General features: G+C 50.9%; 1 protein-coding gene across 2 annotated transcripts in view; it reads left to right on the top strand.

Moving 5' to 3' along the window:
- Positions 1 to 3249: 3249 nt before the first annotated feature.
- RFX2 (regulatory factor X2) overlaps positions 3250 to 17809 on the top strand; it is a 91717-nt gene continuing 77157 nt past the window's right edge. Inside the window, exon 1 of one of the 2 annotated variants that reach the window (XM_044753160.2) lies at positions 3250 to 3429. The gene's annotated coding sequence lies outside the window, so the exon portion shown is untranslated. The remainder of the gene's footprint in view (positions 3430 to 17809) is intronic. The other variant, XM_070491819.1, reaches the window with a different exon arrangement.

Below are 17809 nucleotides of genomic sequence, written 5' to 3'. Positions count from 1 at the left end.
TTGAGTCAGTTTTTGTAGTCTGTGTTTTCCTAGGAGTTTTCCCGTTTCATGTAGATACTTAATTTAGATGAAATTGTACATGCAATTATTCGTAGCATTGTTTTATCATCTTTTCTATTTCCACAAGGTTGATTGTAATGTCCCCTCTTTTGTTTATGATTTTACTAATTCGATTCTTCTGTCTTTTTATCACAGGTCCATCTATTTAAAAGTTTATTAACTTTTCCTGATCTTTTCAAGGAACTAACTTGTGGTTTTGTCAATTCTTTCTATTGATTTTCTATTCCTATTTCATTTATTCCTCCCCTAATCTTTATTATTTCATTCCTTCTCCTAGCTTCAGATTTAGTATACTCTTATTTTCCAGTTTCTTAAGGTGGATGTTAAATTATTGACTTGAGGGCCAGCCCTGGTGGTGCAGCAGTCAAGTGAGCATGTTCTGCTTTGGCGGCCCAGGGTTCCCTGGTTCGGATCCTGGGTGCGGACATAGCACCACTTGGCAAGCCATGCTGTGGTAGGCGTCCCACATATAAAGTAGAGGAAGATGGGCACAGACGTTAGCTCAGGGCCAGTCTTCCTCAGCGGAAAAAAAAAAAAAGACAGGAGGATTGGCAACAGATGTTAGCTCAGGGCTAATCTTCCCCCCCCCCCAAAAAAAATTTATTGATTTGAGACCTTTCTCTCTCTCTTCTTTGAAACATAGGTGATTACGGCTCTAAATTTTCTTCTACTTTAGCTGCATCCCATAAATGTTGGTACCTTGTGTTTCATTTTCATTCATCTCAAAGTATTTTCTAATTTCTTTCATGACTTCTCCTTTGAGATAGCAGAGTTTTACACACGTTAAACGGTTAACAAACAAACAAAGACCACTGTAAATATGGCACCATATTGGGACAAATTTGCATTTTCAAAAAAAGAGATACAGCAGAATGGACCGTACAGCGTGGCTCCAGAGCACTTCCCATCACATCCTAAAACTTTATCCCTCACCTCCCCACATCCAGGCCATCAGAATGTTCTCCAAAACGTACCCCTAATCCACCCACTCAACTCCACCTCTACCACCAGGTTCCCGGGATGGGGGTCCAAGCCCCACACTTTGCAGTCCAGGAGGACTGTGACAGACTCCTGATTCTCTCTCTGTCTTTCTTACAACATGTTCCCCACACAGTGAGCTTTTAAAATCACAAATCATGAATTGGGTTACATCTCCCCCCTGCTTAAAACCCTCCAACGGCTTCCTAATCTGATGAGGCCCCTTTCCCATGGCCTCTGAGACCTCAAATGAAGTGACCTCTTCCATCCTCTGACTCACCACCCCCACCCACTCGTGCTCTCTGCCTTCACTCTGCTCCAGCCTCACCCCAGGACTTGCTTTCTGTTTCTTCCACATGAGTTTCCACTCCCGGGATTTTTAATTCCTAGAATTGTCTTCCCTTCTTCCTCATTATTCTGACGTTGGCTCAAATATCATCTCCTTAGAGAGTCCTGGGGTGACCAACTCTCCCTGCTTTGTTGGGGAATTTCCCAGTTTTAGCAATGAAAGTCCAACATCCCGGGAAACCCCACAGTCTCAGGCCAACCAGGGTCGTTGGTCACCCTTGAGGGGCCATCCCCGGCTGCTCTATCCAAAATAAGGCCCACCCACTCACCTCCCCATGTTCCTACCTTATCACTTCTCCTACCATTTCCACTTCTACTGAGAATTGTGCCCCTGGCACCTAGAACAGTGCCCAGCAAATAGTTGGCACAGAAATATTTCCGACTAAATTGATAATTGAATGAAAGGAACTGATTCCTGCAGTTCTAAGCTTAAGACGTCACCACATGAAAATCTACAAGCAGCAGAACATCAAAAGGTGGTGAAATCAATCTAGCGAGTGACCATGAGCATTTTCATTAAAATGAACCAAAATAGAAAAAAAATCAGAGAGCGTTACCTGTGATGAATATTTTCTTTTAGTTACGTGTGTGTCTGTGTGGGCTGGGCCTCTGGGTAAAACGTATTTCCTGCTGTGTGTTGTGGTCAAAAATGTTTGAAAATCAGCCATCTAGTGGTCAAGGGTGTGGTATTTGACGCCAGACCACTGGGGTGTGAAGCCCTTACGGGCTGTTTGACACTGGGCAAATTCACTCATTCATTCTTTCCCCGATCTGTAAAAAGGGGATAATGCATAACGCCTTTCTCAGGATGTGACTGTGAAATTTAACTGAGTTAACCTGTGAAAAAGGCTTCCATCACTTTCTAGCACGTAAGGACTCAATGCTCATTAATATGATTACTTGCTGAATGAATGAATGAATGAGTGAGAAGCTCAGTCTTCCCTTGAATTACCCTGCCTGCCTCTTCTCAGAACAAGGCTGTTCACTCATTTATTCTGTTTATGGTCAATGTCCCCTCACCAGAATAAAAGCTCTATAAAGGTCTCTTGTTTGTCCTATTCATAGTTGACCCTACCATCTCAGGGGGTGGGAGGAGGGAAGAGGGTTGGCAAACATTTTCCGTGAAGGGCCAGATACTAAATATTTGGGTTTTGCTTAAGCCATTTCATCTTTGGGCAACTACTCAACTCTGTCCCTGTAGAGTGAAAGCAGCCTTCCACGTGTCACTTAAAGCAATGAGGTGGCTGTGTGCCAATAAAACTTTATTGACAAACACAGGAAGGCAGAATTTGACCTCCGGGGCCACAGTGTGCCACCTCTTAAAGGAGCTGAAAATACTAAATTCAATAAAACAAAATAGAGTTTCACATAGTTTTCACATGCCACAAAAGATTCTTTTGATTTTTTTTACAATCATTTAAAAAGTATTTAAAAATCCTCAGCTGGCCGTGAAAGACAGCGGGCCCCATGAGGCCCGCGGGACAAAATTCGCTGACCCCGGACCCAGACTCTTGTCTGGATGCCCGGTGATCGTTTGTGGAATAAACGAAAGGCCCCCAAACTCGGCCTTCCCGGGGCCGCGCCACCAGCCCCGGGCCCCCGCGCGCCTCCCGCGCGCCCACCCTCCGAGCCGCGCGCGCTTCCCGCCAAGCCCCGCCCCCGTTCGCGGCGATTGGTCGGGCCTCGCCCTCTTCCTCGCCTGGGAACGCCCCCCCTCTGACGGGCGCCGGAAGAGACCAATGGGGAGCCGCGGGGCCTCGCGCTCCGCCCCCTCGCGCCTCGGGGGCGGGCCGTTGAGGGGGTGGGGCGTGGAGCCTGGTAACCGTTGCCGGTAACAACGCCCCGCCCGGTGCGGGAGGCGCGAGGCGGGCGGCGGGAGCGGGAGCGGGAGGAGGAGCCGGAGGAGGAGCGGCCGCCGCCGCCACCGCCGCCGCCATAGAGACTGTAGCCGTGGAGACTGTTACTTACCAACGGGGACCAACACGCAGCAGCCGCCGCCGCCGCCGCGGGAGCCGCTGCCCGAACTCCCGGCCCGAACTCCAGGTGACCGATGCGGCCGCCGCGGCAGGCCCGGCGGGGCGAGGGGGCGGCGGGGCCGCGGTCGGGGGTCGCGGGTCCCCCACGCGTCCGGGGCGGCGACCACGGGACCCGCCTCCGCGCCCCCCGTCCGGCAGGCGCGGCGGAGTTTCGGGGCGCCCAGGAACCCCTCCCGCCCTGGAACCAAACTCGGGGGACGGCGGGGACCCATCGCCTCCCTTTTTAAAACTTTGAGTTTGGGGGCGCCCGGGGACCCCTCCCGGCCTGGAACCAAACTCGGGGGGACGGTGGGGACCCATTGCCTCCCTTTTGAAAAACTTTGAGTTTGGGGGTGCCTGGGGACCCCTCCCGCCCTGGAACCGAACTCGGGGGGACAGTGGGGACCCATTGCCTCTCTTTTTAAAACTTTGAGTTTGGGGGTGCCCGGGGACCCCTCCCGCCCTGGAACCGAACTCGGGGGGAAGTGGGGACCCGTCGCCTCACTTTTTACGAAACTTTGAGTTTCGGGGCGCCCGGGGTCCCCTCGTCTCCCTTTCGCTCCCCCAGTCTCTGAAATCGGGGCTCCCCCGGGAACCTTGTCTCCCTCCTCACCTCAAACTCCGGATCTAGGAGAGCCCCTAAGACTCCCTTCTCACCTTTACCCCCTTATTCGTGGATTTGGGGGTGTCCCGGGGGCCCTCTTCTCGTTTTGATTCCCCCCAAAATCCTGAATTTGAGGGCGACCCTGGAGCCCTTTTCTGACTCTTTTCACCACAACTCGGTGCGCCTGTCTTGGGGAGAAACCCTCCCCCATTCTCACTTGTTCGCCGCAAACTTCTTAAGAATCGGGCTTCCCGGGGACCCGTTTCTCATCTTTTCACCCCAAATCCTCTCACTTAGGGCTCCTCGGACGCTCCTCCCCTCTCTGCCTTTTCACCCCACATTCCTGGGTTTGGGGGGGATCCTGGGTCCGCCCGTCCTTCCACGCCCCCCAGGAAGCCCCTTCGCGCGCCGGCACCTCCCCTATTTGGACTGATCGCGAAGCGAGAAAAGTTTCGCGCAAAGGTCTTTTTCTTAAAAAAAAAAAAAAAATTAAATTAAATTATTATTTTGTATCAAGAGCCCAAGTCGTGGCCGAAACTGAGGTTGCGCGAGTGCGTGTGTTTGTGAATCCAAACCCCACCCCTGAACCCCCTCCCCCCAAACACACCCCCACGCCCCCAAAGGCTCTTGATTCCCGTGCTTTTCCCTCCCGGAGAAGCCCGGGCGCTCCCTCCGGCCCCGGCCCGCTCGCTCTTTCTCGCGGCTGCGCTGGGCGAGTTGGGTTTCCCGATGCTGGTGGCTATTTCAGGGGCCCCCGGGGCCGACTGTCCCGGCCATTCCGGCGGCGGGGGTGGTTCATCGTCCTAATTTTAACCTCCTTGTTGCCCCGCAGGAATGAGGGAGAAGGGCAGGATGCAGCGCGCGTGGCAGCTGCCTTTCCCCATAGACCTCCTTCCTGCTTTGGGGGGGCTTTTATTATGCAGGGGGGGGGCCCCCAACACACACGCACACACTTGTTTTCTTGCTTTGTGCAGTTAACTGTCAGTGCAGACCTTCAGCGTTTTCTTCCCCCTCTCAATCAGCTTTCTCTCTGCGAAGCCAGAATATCAAACCTTAGACAGGGCTCTCAGTTTCGACTGACTTCCCCAACAAAATAATAGTAATGATAATGACCCAAAACGTCAACGACAAAAACTTTTTTTTTTGCCTGCACCTCTTGTCGACATGTTTTTCTGTTTTTGCTTCATGCTCTGAAACACTGTGTTTGCTTAAAGATCCTTACGGCGTCCTGGGGCATCCCCGGGTTTGCAACCTGTTCTTTCTCCCGCTCAAGTTGAAAGATTTCAACTGACTCTAAGATAACCTTAGAAATGGCTGTTCACCGGCTCTGAGCAGAGAAGGAAGCGTGAATGGTGAGCCCTCCCCAGCAAAGGAACTTAATTTCCTTAATCACCCGTCTGCCTGGGACAAGAGGCTTGAGAAAGTGTGAGAAGGGACTTTGGTAGTTTTTTAAAGAAGGAAATGAATTCTGACACGGTTTACCCCTGCAGTGTAAGCAATACTGAATTATTTAACTCTTTAGGTGCCTTCCTCTCTTGTCCCAGATAAACCACTGAGATGCTCGAACGGGGCGTCCGGGAGAAGGACAGAGTTATTATTACCCCAAGTAATGGAACAAGGCCTTTGAAATTCAGTTGATGTTTGCTTTTTTAAGGTGAAGGGCACGCATTACCTTAATATGTGTTCGTAGCACTAGTAGTCCCCTTTTAACCACATTTATCATTGAAGTGCTGCCAGGATGGGGCTATTTGCCAGAAATGCAGATGCTGGGAACTTGTTTATATGGCTCTTCTTCCTTAGATGTAATTTGTTGTATCATATTAGACTTAAAATTAATTAATATTCATCAATATTTCATTAAGTTAACTTTAATAGTATAATCGAGAAAATTTTGATTATACGTGTGGGGATTTTTATAGTCACATGTGGTTGCTTTGCTCGTAAAATTCCAAGACCAGAAGGAACCATATCTTATCATAATATACTTGCCTCTTATTAATTCGCTGATTTAAATAATATGCCTCCGCCATACACACCTACTTATTTGTAAAATGTGAAACTATTTAAAGAGCAAGGGGAGTTCTCAGGGAAACTGTCCCGCTTGTCAGGACCCTCGGTGAACTCGGGGACACCGGAGTACAGCTCCTGGTCTGGTGTCTGAAGTTCCTGGCCCAGGGCACACCCAGCAAACACATCCATTTTTCTACACTAAACTGTATGAATATTCCTACTAAATAGGATAGATAAGGATGAGAAACAACGTCAAGCCAGTTCAGGTCGGGTTTTGTGGCCAAATGAGTCCATGCCAAATTTACAAAAAAAACTTTCAGTTTTCAAAGCTTTTTGGCTGTCGACATTGTTATAAGGGATTGTGGACTTATGTATGAAAAAGGGCATTTTGACTCCCTTTCTAGAATCTAAATGCCGATTAGCTCCTCCGTGGGCCACGTTCTCCTAGACTTGTGCCTGGCCCAGAGTGTGTACTTAATTTGTCCAATGAATGAATGGATCGAATATGTGTTGGGGATTAGAGAGAAAACTGAAAAGCAGTTTCGTCTGCTTGTGGTGGCGTCTCAGAAACCCCAAGATCAGCAAAGGAATTCTTAGAGGAAAAAAAAGAAGCGAGAACTTTAGGAGAGAAAGACCCAGGATCAAGGAGGGGTGTGGGGTAAGGAGTGAGGGGAGGAGGATGAGAGAAGGAGCCCAGCACGGGTCTGGGGGAGTTTGTGCCTGGCAAGGCTGGACTGGCTAAGATGACGGGGAGGAGACAGGATTCTAGGCTCTTCCCAGGAGAAGAGTCTGTCCGGCTGCCAGCTGGACACGTCCAGGTGGACTCCGATGGGCAACTGAAACGCAAGGCGGCCAAGCTGAGCTGGAGATGGTCCCCCCAGATCTGCTCCTCCCAGGCTCCGCCGTCCTTAGTGAATATCAGCCGGCTTCTCCAGGTCGCTCAGGCCCAAAGTTGGGAGTCTTTCTGGATTCTTCTCTTTCTCTCAAGCCATCAGCAAATCCTGCTGACTCCACTTTCACTGGAAACCTTGAGTCTGACCACGCCTCTCCACCTCCACTGCCCGCCCGCCCGGTCCAAGCCACCAGCACCCCTCACCCAGAGGATTCCAGCCTCTTACCCTGGGGGGAATGCTGCGTCCTGTTGTGTGTTCCTCGCTCTGAACCCTCCCATGGCTCCCATCGACTTGGAGCGGAAGCCAGAGTCTCCTTGCCCTTGGGGCCCCCCAAGTCAATACGTCTTTGGCCTCATTTCCCACCATGATCCCGTGCGCTCACTCCACTTCAACCCCGCAGGGCCCTTGGAAGTTCCTCAAACGCCCTCCTGGGAACCTCTTGGCCCAGGTAACTGGGGGGCTGCTTCCTCGCTTCCTTCAGGCCTTTTCTCAAATGTCACCTTGCCAGGCCACCCGCTCAAGAGGGACGGCACTGTTAGCCGCCTTCTCTGCTTCCTTGTCTCCTTAGCATTCACCACCGTCTCAGCACCGTGGGTGTGTATCACATGTATTTATTTTACTCTCGCTGTCCCCTCAGAATGTCGGCTCCGTGACAGGGTGGGGGTGGGGGGGAAGCCCCACCTGTTTTATTAACTTCTGTATCCGCCGGGCTGAGGATAATTCTGGCACCGAGCAGACACTCAATAAATATTTGTTAAGTGAATAAATAAGTGGGTTCCTGCACACCTCTGGGGAAAGCATGGGTAGAAGTGCCGAGCTGGCTGCCACATGTCACCATCTCTGTGACTCGGTGTAGCTCAGGTGGAACGAATGGGAGCAGAGGGAAGAGGAAAGGAAGAAGTCTGGGTCCTGGCGCGGGACGCTGCAGACGTGTGCTCTGGGGCCTGGCAAAGAAGGGGTTAAAGTGTGGCGTGACTCTGGGAAAGGTTTGGCATCTGTGAACCAGATAATAATAGCTCGTATGGTTGCTATCTTAGAAAGAATATCTGTAACTATTTAGGACAGGGCCCGGCCCAAATAGGTGCTCAACAAAGAGTAGCTGCAATTATTATTATTTTTTTCTTTTTTTGCTGAGGAAGATTCACCCTGAGCTGACATCTGTTGCCCATCTTCCTCTTTTTTTTTTTTTTTTTTTTGCTCGAGGAAAATTCTCCCATAGCTGACATCGGTGCCGGTCTTTCTCTATTTTGTACGTGGGTCACTGCCACAGCATGGGTGAGGAGTGGTGTAGGTCCATGCCTGGGATCTGAACCCACGAACCCGGGCCGCCAAACTGGAGCATAGGGAACTTTTAACCACTATGCTGCAGGGCTGGCCCCTATTATTATTATTGTTGTTGTTGTTGTTGTTATAATGAAGCAAACGGTCGGAAGTGGCCCGGGATTATTTATTTTTTTGTTTTGGTTTCCTGCCCAGTCCCAAGTGCTGAGGGGACATCCAGAACTATGAACTATGTCTTGCTTGACCGAGTGGCTGAGCCTCGCGCTGTCTGTTTTTAGGTGGGAAATACCCTTCAATTATCGTCGAAGTTCCCTGGCACAAACCTGTCACTCTGCAGGCGTCAGGGCTCGGCCCAAACAAAAACAAGCAAAAAAGGAACGCCAAGTCCCACATCTGGGTTGTGGGGTAGGTCCAGCTGAAGTTAGTGCCCAGCCATCACCCTTTCAGACGGGTTTTGTCAGGGGGCCAGCTCTGTGGGCAGAACATACAGATGAGAACATTTGAAAACTGGTTTCTCTTCTCTGTTATCGCTGGCTCGTAGGTGCCAACCCGGTCAAAGTCGGGAAGTCAGCCACTTGGAAGGGAGCCCCGGCCGTGTCTTCATGCCAGTGCTTGAGCGAGGCCCTCAGGAGCAGACAGCCTGGCCCTGCGCCTTGCTGCCCCCACTCCTGTTTTCCTGAAATGCATTCCTGTTGGATGATACATAGGTTTTGCCTGTTTTAAAACCCTGTTTTACGCCCTGGCGACTCCTTGGTCTTATTTTTAATTCTCGTGACTTGTGTGAATTTCCAAAAATATAGTCCACTTCCCGAACCTATGGATGCTACCTACAGCAAGCGGATTTCGGACGCCATGAATCACATTACAGCTCCTGTAGTCCATGTTTAAAAATGACCAAAAAAAAATATCATAAAGCCATTAAAAATACGTAGAACTTACATGTAACGGCCCAACGGGGTGACTATTTGTCATGTTCCATGTAACGAAGCCCAGATGTGCTATATACAGTAAGTCTATTTTCTGCCGAGATCTCGGTAGTTATTTTGAGCACGCGCGTGTGTGTGTGTGTGTAAAAACTGGGCTACGGGTGTCTAAGGAAGCTCTTCAGGAGGTGACAGTTGAGCTGGCACCGAAATTATGAGAGGGAGCCGGCCCTGTGGAGTTCAGAGGGAAGAACTTTCCAGACGGGGCAGCCGTGGAGGAATCAGCTGGACCCGGTCAAGGCAGAGAAAGACGGCCGCGTGGCTGATGCCTGCGGAGCGAGAGGAGGAGAGGCCGAGGGCCCTGGAGGCCAGGGAAGGGTCTGCATGCTCTGCGAAGTGTATGTTAGATCGTTGGTAGATTTTCTGTCCGTAGCTGTCAGCTCGGTGGTGTCCAGCCACTTGCTGGGAGACGTGCTGTCCCGACCTCTGATGTTTGTCTGTCATTCATTCATTCGCTGCTCTGTGTCCACAACTATCCTGGGAGGTTCCAAAGGCCAACTAGGAGGGCGAGACCGTTTCACAAAGGGGCTGTGCCCAGTGTCGCTGTAGGGCACAGTGATGCACAGAGGAGGGAGGTGCCTCCCCTGGAGCGGCCAGGAAAGGGGTCAGAAGGAGGTGGCCTTGAGCTGAATCTTGGGAGGGGCGTCTGCAGGCAGACGGGAGGGCCAGGGAGGGGAGGGGAGTGGCGGTGTTTTCTGGAACCCGCAAGCAGCTCCTGCCACGTGATTTCAGGGCACAAGGGAGACTGGGTTAGAGGGGAGAGTGGGGGTGCGCAAACCCGGGCCAGATCCAGCCTGTGGCCTGTCTCTGTCAGTAAAGTTTTATTAGAACACGGCCACACGCGCCCACATACATGCCGTCTCTGGCTGCTTTTGCGAGGTAACGGCAGAATTGAATGTTTGCAACAGAAACAGAATGTGGCCAGCAAAGCCCCAAGTATTTACTGTCTGGGCCTTTACAGGAAAAGTTGGCTGAGCCCTGGCTGGACAGGTGGGCCCTGTCTCTCTGGCACTGGGCTGACAGGTTTGGGGGGCAGCAGCCTTGTGATGAGGCGAGACGTGGGGAGATGTGTCAGAAGGCTTGGGGTCTGGAGCGAGGAGCCGAGGGTGGTTCCCAGGGTCTGACATGGGGTCAGGTGGAAAGTGTCGCATCAGGGAGTCAGGCAGGTCACCCCCTGAGAAGCTGGTGGTGGGCAGGAGTAGTGAGTCCAGTGGTGGGCTTGGCCAGCGTGACGTGTCTGTGGGACATCCGAGTGAGGACACTTTCCCAGGAGGCAGCTGATTTCAGAGTCTGGAGCTGGGGTGGGGCTGTCCAGGCTGGAGGGCAGGATTTAGGAGCTGGCCGCCTATGACCCGTCATTTCAGTCATGAAGATGGATGAGATCACCCAAGAAGAGGGTGGAGGGCGAGGAGCAAAGGACAACGGCGCAGCCTGCAGAATCCAAGCGGCAAGAAAGCCATGGAGAGTCAACAGAGGAAAGGTTGTTTTTTTTTTAATTTGGCAAAATATACATAATATAAAACTTATTTTAACCACATATGAGTGTACAACTCAATGGCATTAAGTACATTCACGTTGTTGTAGCCATCACCACTCTTTCCAGAACTTTCCATCTTCCCAAATGGAAGCTCTGTCCCCATGAAACACTGACTCCCCACCCCTCCCCCAGCCCCTGACCCCCCATCCACTTTCTGTCTCTGTGGATGTGGCTCCTCTGGGGACCTCCTGCGAGTGGACCACACAGTGTGTGTCCTTCTGTGTCTGGCTCATGTCACTGAGCATCATGTCCTCAGGGTCCGTTCACATTGGAGCAGGTGTCAGAATCCCCTTCCTTTTCAGGGCTGTGTAATATTCCAGTTGTGGATGGACTGCATTGGGTTTCTCCATCATCTGTTGATGGACACTTGGATCGCCTCCACCTCTTGGCGACTGTAAATGATGCCGAACAGAGGAGGTTTTGAAGAGATTCTTAGGTGGAGGGAGAACCAGAGAAAAGGGGGAATTAACTCCAGGACTGAGCACCAGGAAGCATGAGGCCGACAGAGCCCAGAAGGATTAGCCTGGAAGCAGTCCCATGGCAAAAAGGAAAAGATACGAGTCCCCACAGGAAGGCGCAAGACTTGGCTCACAAGTGCCTGTCTCCCCGGAAAACTGTTGCCATCGTGCTAATAACATAGAAGTCCATTCCTAAAGTCCCAGCAACACTTAATCACGCTTATATTTTTAAAATGCAAACTGTTGATCTTTTAGAAACAGTGCCGTGTTTCCAGGATACATTTCCGTCCAAAAGGTGACCCGTGGGGTAAGGCCTTGGAAGCAGTTTCCAAAAAAATTACCAGCCCACAAAAATGTGTTCCTGCTCCACCCCGGCCAGAGAGAGCGCGGAGCAAACACCACCCGGCACTTTCCCTCACCGCTCCCGTTCGGCCAGATATAGCCTGCTTTGAGAAAAAATATATTTGCAGTTCCAGATCCACAGAAAACAGCTTAAAGGATGTGCTTCCGGTTTTTAAAAGAATTCTTGGTTTTCTAGAAGAATTCGCTTTCACAGGGACTTCTTTATGGAGGGCGCTCCCTGGGGTCTCCGTCATTCAGCAAATATCTGTGGACCCCCAAATATCAAACATCTGAGGGGCTTCTAATTAGTCGGATACTTAAGTGTGTTAACATATCATCATATGGGAAGGAGAGAGGCGAGAAGGTGCTGGAGAAGTCTCAGATTGTTAGCGACCATTGGCAGACGACAGTGAAAGCGCGAACCGGGTTTATTTCAGGAGCGTCTCAATTGTGTAAGTTGCAGTGTGGTAAACGGCCGACGCTTACACTGAGAAACGGAGTGGATGGAAAGTGTTTCTGGAAGCCGTGTACCACTCGGTTCATTACCGGCCTCCCTTCACAGCTGGGCATGCCTTTGTCAGCTGGATCGTGCCCACCCGGGGGACTCAATGTGCCAAAGAAGGAGCTGTCAGTTGCAGTTATTTAATTTAACGAACTGCAGAGTGGTGGGGTTGGGTGTGGCGGTGCTTAGAGGGTGCCCCCCACTCGATGCCGCCTTGCAAGCTTCTGCCTTCCTCCCGTTTGCGCGGGACGCCTAGCTTCTCTCCTTATCCTAGCTCCAGTGGTGGCCAGCGTCCTTCATCCTTCGGCAGGTAGCCCAGCCCTCCTTTCTGTTCTGGAAGCAGAATTCCGCCAGCCTTTAGCTCGGCACCAATAAGTGCGCTCCGTAATCACCCAGAGACCTGGCTCCCTTGGTCTCATGATTCTTACTTCTCTCTTCGTCTCGTCCTGACCACCTTGCACGGCTCTTCTGGGCTGTGTCAGGAGGACGGACCGATGGGCCCTTTCTCTCTACTTCTGGTAGCCAGACTGCTGGACTGGCCCCTCCCCTTTGTTGTAGCCACATCGTCCTTAGCTCGGCGTTCAAGCCTTGTCTCCTCCAGCCCCATCTCCCTTTCGTTGTCTCGTCTCTCACAACTTCTCCAGTTGGGCTTGCCCTACTGCAAGAGGTCCTATACGTTTGTCTCTCCTCTCTCTGGAATGTCATTGCTGCTGATGACAACCTTACTCTTCTCTCAAGACCCTTCTCCAGGGCCCTCTGGCCAGGGAGCCTTGAGATTTTAATTGGTGAACTGAGTGGGGACAGGGAAGAGTAGAGCCGGGTCTCGTCACCCCAGTGCTGTTGACTTTGGGGCCGATCGTTCTTGGCTGGAGGGCGGGGAGGCCATCCTGAGCATCACAGGGCATCTGGCAGCATCCCTGGCCTTCACCTGCCAGTAGGGCCCACCCCCCAACACACGTCATACAACCACTGTCTCCAGATGTGGCCGAGCATCCCCTCGGGGCAGAATCTCCCCCTAGTGAGGGACCCCGGGACTAATCAGCCAGAAGTGCCAATGACTCCTGAATCACCACAGCACACAGACTCAGCTTCACAGCCTACTTTGACGTGTCGTAGTGACTTACGTGTCTCATTTCCTGTTCTCTGTTACAAGTTCTGGGGGACAGGGACAGCCGTCCCTGCCGCACCTCCCAAGGGCGTCACATTTAATATGTGCGTCAATAAAAGATTTGAGCCCAGAGTGCTCTTCAGAGGGTGATCCCACATCAGCTAACGGCAGCCTTTGGTTTTAACAAAGAGCAAAAATCATGAAACCGTGCCCTGAGAATTCACCCTTAAAAAGGCTGTGTTTTCGATTCAGTCTCGCTGAATTTCAATATGTAGCTTTCTTTCACCAAATCCCTGAAGAAATTTTAATCAAAGACCTCTACTATTAATTGGCTTCCGGCGTTGCCCAGCCAAAATTGAAAGTCACCTTCTTTTCCAGAAAGCGCCGGTCTTACTGGGGAAACGGAGCCTTCAACCCAACGGCTGGCGGGCCCCACTGCCGGGAGCCGTGTATACAGTGGAGAATAGTAAATGCCTCATTCTCATTACAGTGGCTTCATTGGTGTTTGTTTTGTGTTGGAGCTTTTCTAAGCTTTCACTCTGTTAAAAGTAGACTTGAAACAAGCATAGTTATTAGGTCTGTTAGGATTTTTTTGTCAATGGAACGCGGCACTCAAAATTTGTTGACTGAACGAATTCTTTTTGCAGAGTTATAGGGCAGCGTGTCGGTGTTTAGAAACTTCCCGTTTGCTGTGGGTCTGGCTAAGCTTTGCTCAAACTAAATCCCAAGATGAATTTCACGGAGAGCAAAGCTTCCTTACTGTTTCCAGAAGGAACTCTGAGATAATCGTACCTAGAGTTGCCTTGTTACAGAGCTCTTCGCTAACACGACGTTTGCCGTCACTTACGAGCCATTCACCTTCTCTGAGCCCTGGAGGCCCTTCCAGTGCTCTCGGGATTCTGGGACAAGAGAACTGGGCATGTTTGGATGCTCCTGTGAAAACTGAAGCGGATCCTAAGAGTTTCAAGGGTAGTGACTCTCTTCCCTAACCCGGGGGAAGGCCGGCAGTCCAGAAGTTCTGATCAATGCTTGTGGAAAGAGAAAATTCTTCCGCTTGTGCTTCAGACCCAGGAAGAGGGTTTTTCGAGAAGGCAGAGAGCCGTATATGGGGCACAGAATAAAGCAGGTGGGAAGGAGAAAGAAGCAGCTCTCAGCACGGAGCAGCCAGCCTTTAAAAGTCGTGACTCATAGATCCCCAAGATTATGTTTGAAAAATAAAGAGTTGCCACGACCTCCCCCGCCAGCACCTCCGTGCGCCTGGTGTGCAAAACGTATTCCTTCTAATCCTTGCAAAACCCCAGCCGAGTCGAAATGATCGTCAGGCCCTAAAAAACGTGAAAACGCCTCCTGGGCTTCTCAGTCCCTTGCTTGTCCCGGGGTCATCGTCTTCGTGGCCAGCCTTGAAGACTGGGGTCGCTTCATCTTCTCCTTCACCCCACTAAGCCTCTGCCCAATGTCACCTGTACGGATGCTGTCCTTTCTGTGTCCATTTATGCGTTTCTAGTTCGGATCCTGTAGTTCACACTGTTGGCAACCTCCTGACTCCTTCTTGTGCGAAGGGTACTGTGCAGACTCCGTTCCGCTCTCTCCTCCCGAATCTTTGATGCTCCTGTCGCCCTCGACATCGGCCTTTAAGCTGCTCAGGGGGTGACGCGTGACGTCTGGTGGGACACCACGACACACCAGTGCGTTTGATGAAATCACGCAAACTCTCAACGTCTTTATTAGTAAAACACGATTAAATGATAAAGTACGAGAGTGGTGTGCGGTAGCAACTGTGAGCACGTCCTTTGGAACTTCTGCGTCAAATCTGGCGTGACAGGCTGAGCCCATGTTCCCTGTGATGCAATTTGCATGAAATTTATTGTGTTGTTTGCTGCTGTGCCCCAGCAGGTGAGAGGAGACTGTAAAAGATGTGAGAAATATTTGTGGGGCAAATGGCTTCATTTGAGAAATGTATCCATCACATATTTTTCTGCACATTGGCTGAAGCGCTGCGATTTCAGCAAAGTACCCCTATTTTATTTGAGGAAAGCAGGCCTGCAGAATGTGTTAGTATTCCAAGGAAGTGGGGGGGTCGGCAAACATTTTCCAGAAAGGGCCAGATGGGAAATATTTTAGGTTTGTGGGCCAGACAGTGTCTATCACAAATAGTCACTCTCTGCTGTTGACAACGAATGGGTGTGGCCGTGTGCCAGTAAAAGTTTATTATGGGCACTGAAATGTGAATTTCATGTAATTTTCACGTGTCACAAAATATTTTGACTTTGATTTTCTTTTGAACCATTTAAAAATGTGAAAACCATTCTTGGCTTGTGGGCCATACAAAAACAGGTGGTGGAGTGAGCCCGACGTGGCACCGGCACGGGCTGTGGTTTGCTGACTTCTGCCTGATAGGATGGAGACCAGGGCTCCACTCGGCGTTCATAGCCTTTCTCCCAGTGACCCAGCCTGTTTTCCCCCCGAGAGCCCTCAGCCCAGGCCCCTGGCTCTGACCAGCTCGGTCTCTTTGCCCTTCTCTTGTCCCTGCCCCACCGTGTCACACACACCCTGCTCCTGAGCTAGTCCGTCCTCCCGGTGTGCCCCACCCCACAGGATCCAGGACGAGACCCTCCCAGATTCCCCGCCCTGTGGTTTACACCCTGTTCCACCTCTCGTCCACACCTGTCACCTTTGCCACATAAGGAGTTAGTTCTGTGTCTCCTTGTCTCGTGCAACGTAAAACCCTCGGGCCTAGAGACCGCGTCGGGCTGTCTTTGTGGAACAACCAGTTATTTGTTGCACCGACTCAAGTTCTCACCAGGCCGAGGTCGCCCCCAGCTCTAAAACCAACTTCTCTTACGGTCTAGTAAAATAGGGCCTCGTAAGATGTTTGCGAAGTCACACTTTGGAGATTTATTCCAGGAATCTTGTAGATCACAGTTGTCCAGTAGAGGCATAACCCGTGTAAGCTACGCGTGTAATTTCAATTTTCTAGTAGCCGCACTTTGAAAAGTAAAAACAGATGGGTGAAATTAATCCGAATAACGTATTTTACTTAATCCAGTAGATCCAAAATGTTGTTCTTCTAGCGTGGGATCTAAATGAAAATTTTTTGGTAGCACGAGTCCCCCGGACTTGAATGTTTTCCTCTTTCTAAAGTGGTCATCGCCAGACTTGGCAGACAGGTGGTCCACTCTGGACCACTGAGCAGTTTGGTCCCAGAATTCCCTCGTGAGCATTTCAGGACTTTGAGATCCTTGTGGTCCGTCCCCATACGTCTGTTCACTTCCTCTTTTCCATTATGAAAGTCTTATCTTTTCATTGTAAAAAGTCCAAATAGTACAAAGAAGTGTGAAAGGAAAAAAGAGCCTCTGGCTGCCTCCCTCTCTGCTCCTGCTCCTCCCCCACTAAGCAAGTTTGCTGTGGATACTCAGGTATTTTGTATGCATATAAAATGCACACACTGATACTTTATTATTTTTTAATTGAGATATCATTCACATATTATGAAATTCACCCCTATATAAAGTATACAACTTAGAGATTTTTAGTATATTCACAAAATTATGCAACCATCGCCACTATCTATTCCAGAATATTCCATCACCCCAAAAAGAAACCCTGTCCTCATTAGCAGTCACCCCCCCTTCTCTCCTTCTCCAGCCCCCGACACCCACGAGCCCGCTCTCTGTCTGTGGATCAGCCTGTTCTGGACGTTTCACGTCAATGAGATCACACGCCGTGTGTCCTTCTGTGTCTGCTTCTCTCCCTGAGCGTCGTGTGTGCAGGTCCGTCCACGTGGAACTGTCTCAGGGCTTCACTCCTTTTATGGCTGAACTAATACTTTTTTTTTTTTGGCAAAAAGGAATCATATTATGTGCACTTTTCTGCAAGCTGCTGTTTCCATCTGATTTTCAGTCTTTCTCTTTCCTTATCGCCCTTGGAGCGCCTGCTTCATTCTTTCTACGTGACTGCCTGGGATTCCACTCCACCCGTGTGTCCTGAGGTATTTCATTGGCTCCTTATCGAGGGGCATTTCATCCATCCTTTTTCACTTTAGCAACAATGCTGCGCTGAACGTCCTTGTCCAGATGTATCTGGGCACGTGTGTGAGATGTTCGCACAATCCTGGAAGTGGAATTGCTGGGTTGGAGGGACTTCCCTTTGTGTCTCTCATATGTTTCTCATGCATGTTCACGCTCCATTTCTGCAGTCTTTCCACTTGTGTCCTTGGCTGCAAGTGCACCGCCTCCAGCTTGACCGCTGGCACCGCCTGCTCCCGCCCCCACCAACGCCATGGGGCCCCCTACAACCTGCCTGTCCTTCACCCTTCGCTCCTGGTCCCATTCATCCAGTGGCGGGTCACAGACCTTTTGACAGTCTGGTGAAACGAATGATGAATGCATCCATTGTATTGTGCAGGTGACTTTGGAGGTTCTCTGCCCCTCCAGCCTCTCCCTGGACCAGCCCCAGCTTCCGGAACTTGTCAATTCCCCGTCAATTTCGCTCTGTCCATTTCACAGCCCACATGTGGCTGACTCAGGCCCACTCTGTCACCGAGGCAGCGCCGGTGCCCACACATGCCTCTGGGGAAGGCCCTGCCGCTCGGCCCGTTCATGCCGACACAAGTTCACACTTGCCGCCCGCCTCTGAGCTGACTCGCACACAGCAGCGGCATTTTCCCTCCCCGTCTGATGCCCTGTCAATA

This window comes from Equus asinus, chromosome 20, assembly GCF_041296235.1.
Source record: "Equus asinus isolate D_3611 breed Donkey chromosome 20, EquAss-T2T_v2, whole genome shotgun sequence".
In the NCBI taxonomy this organism is placed as follows: Eukaryota; Metazoa; Chordata; class Mammalia; order Perissodactyla; family Equidae; genus Equus; species Equus asinus.
The sequence above is the reverse complement of the archived record's forward strand: the minus strand, read 5'-3'. Positions and strand labels throughout refer to the sequence as shown.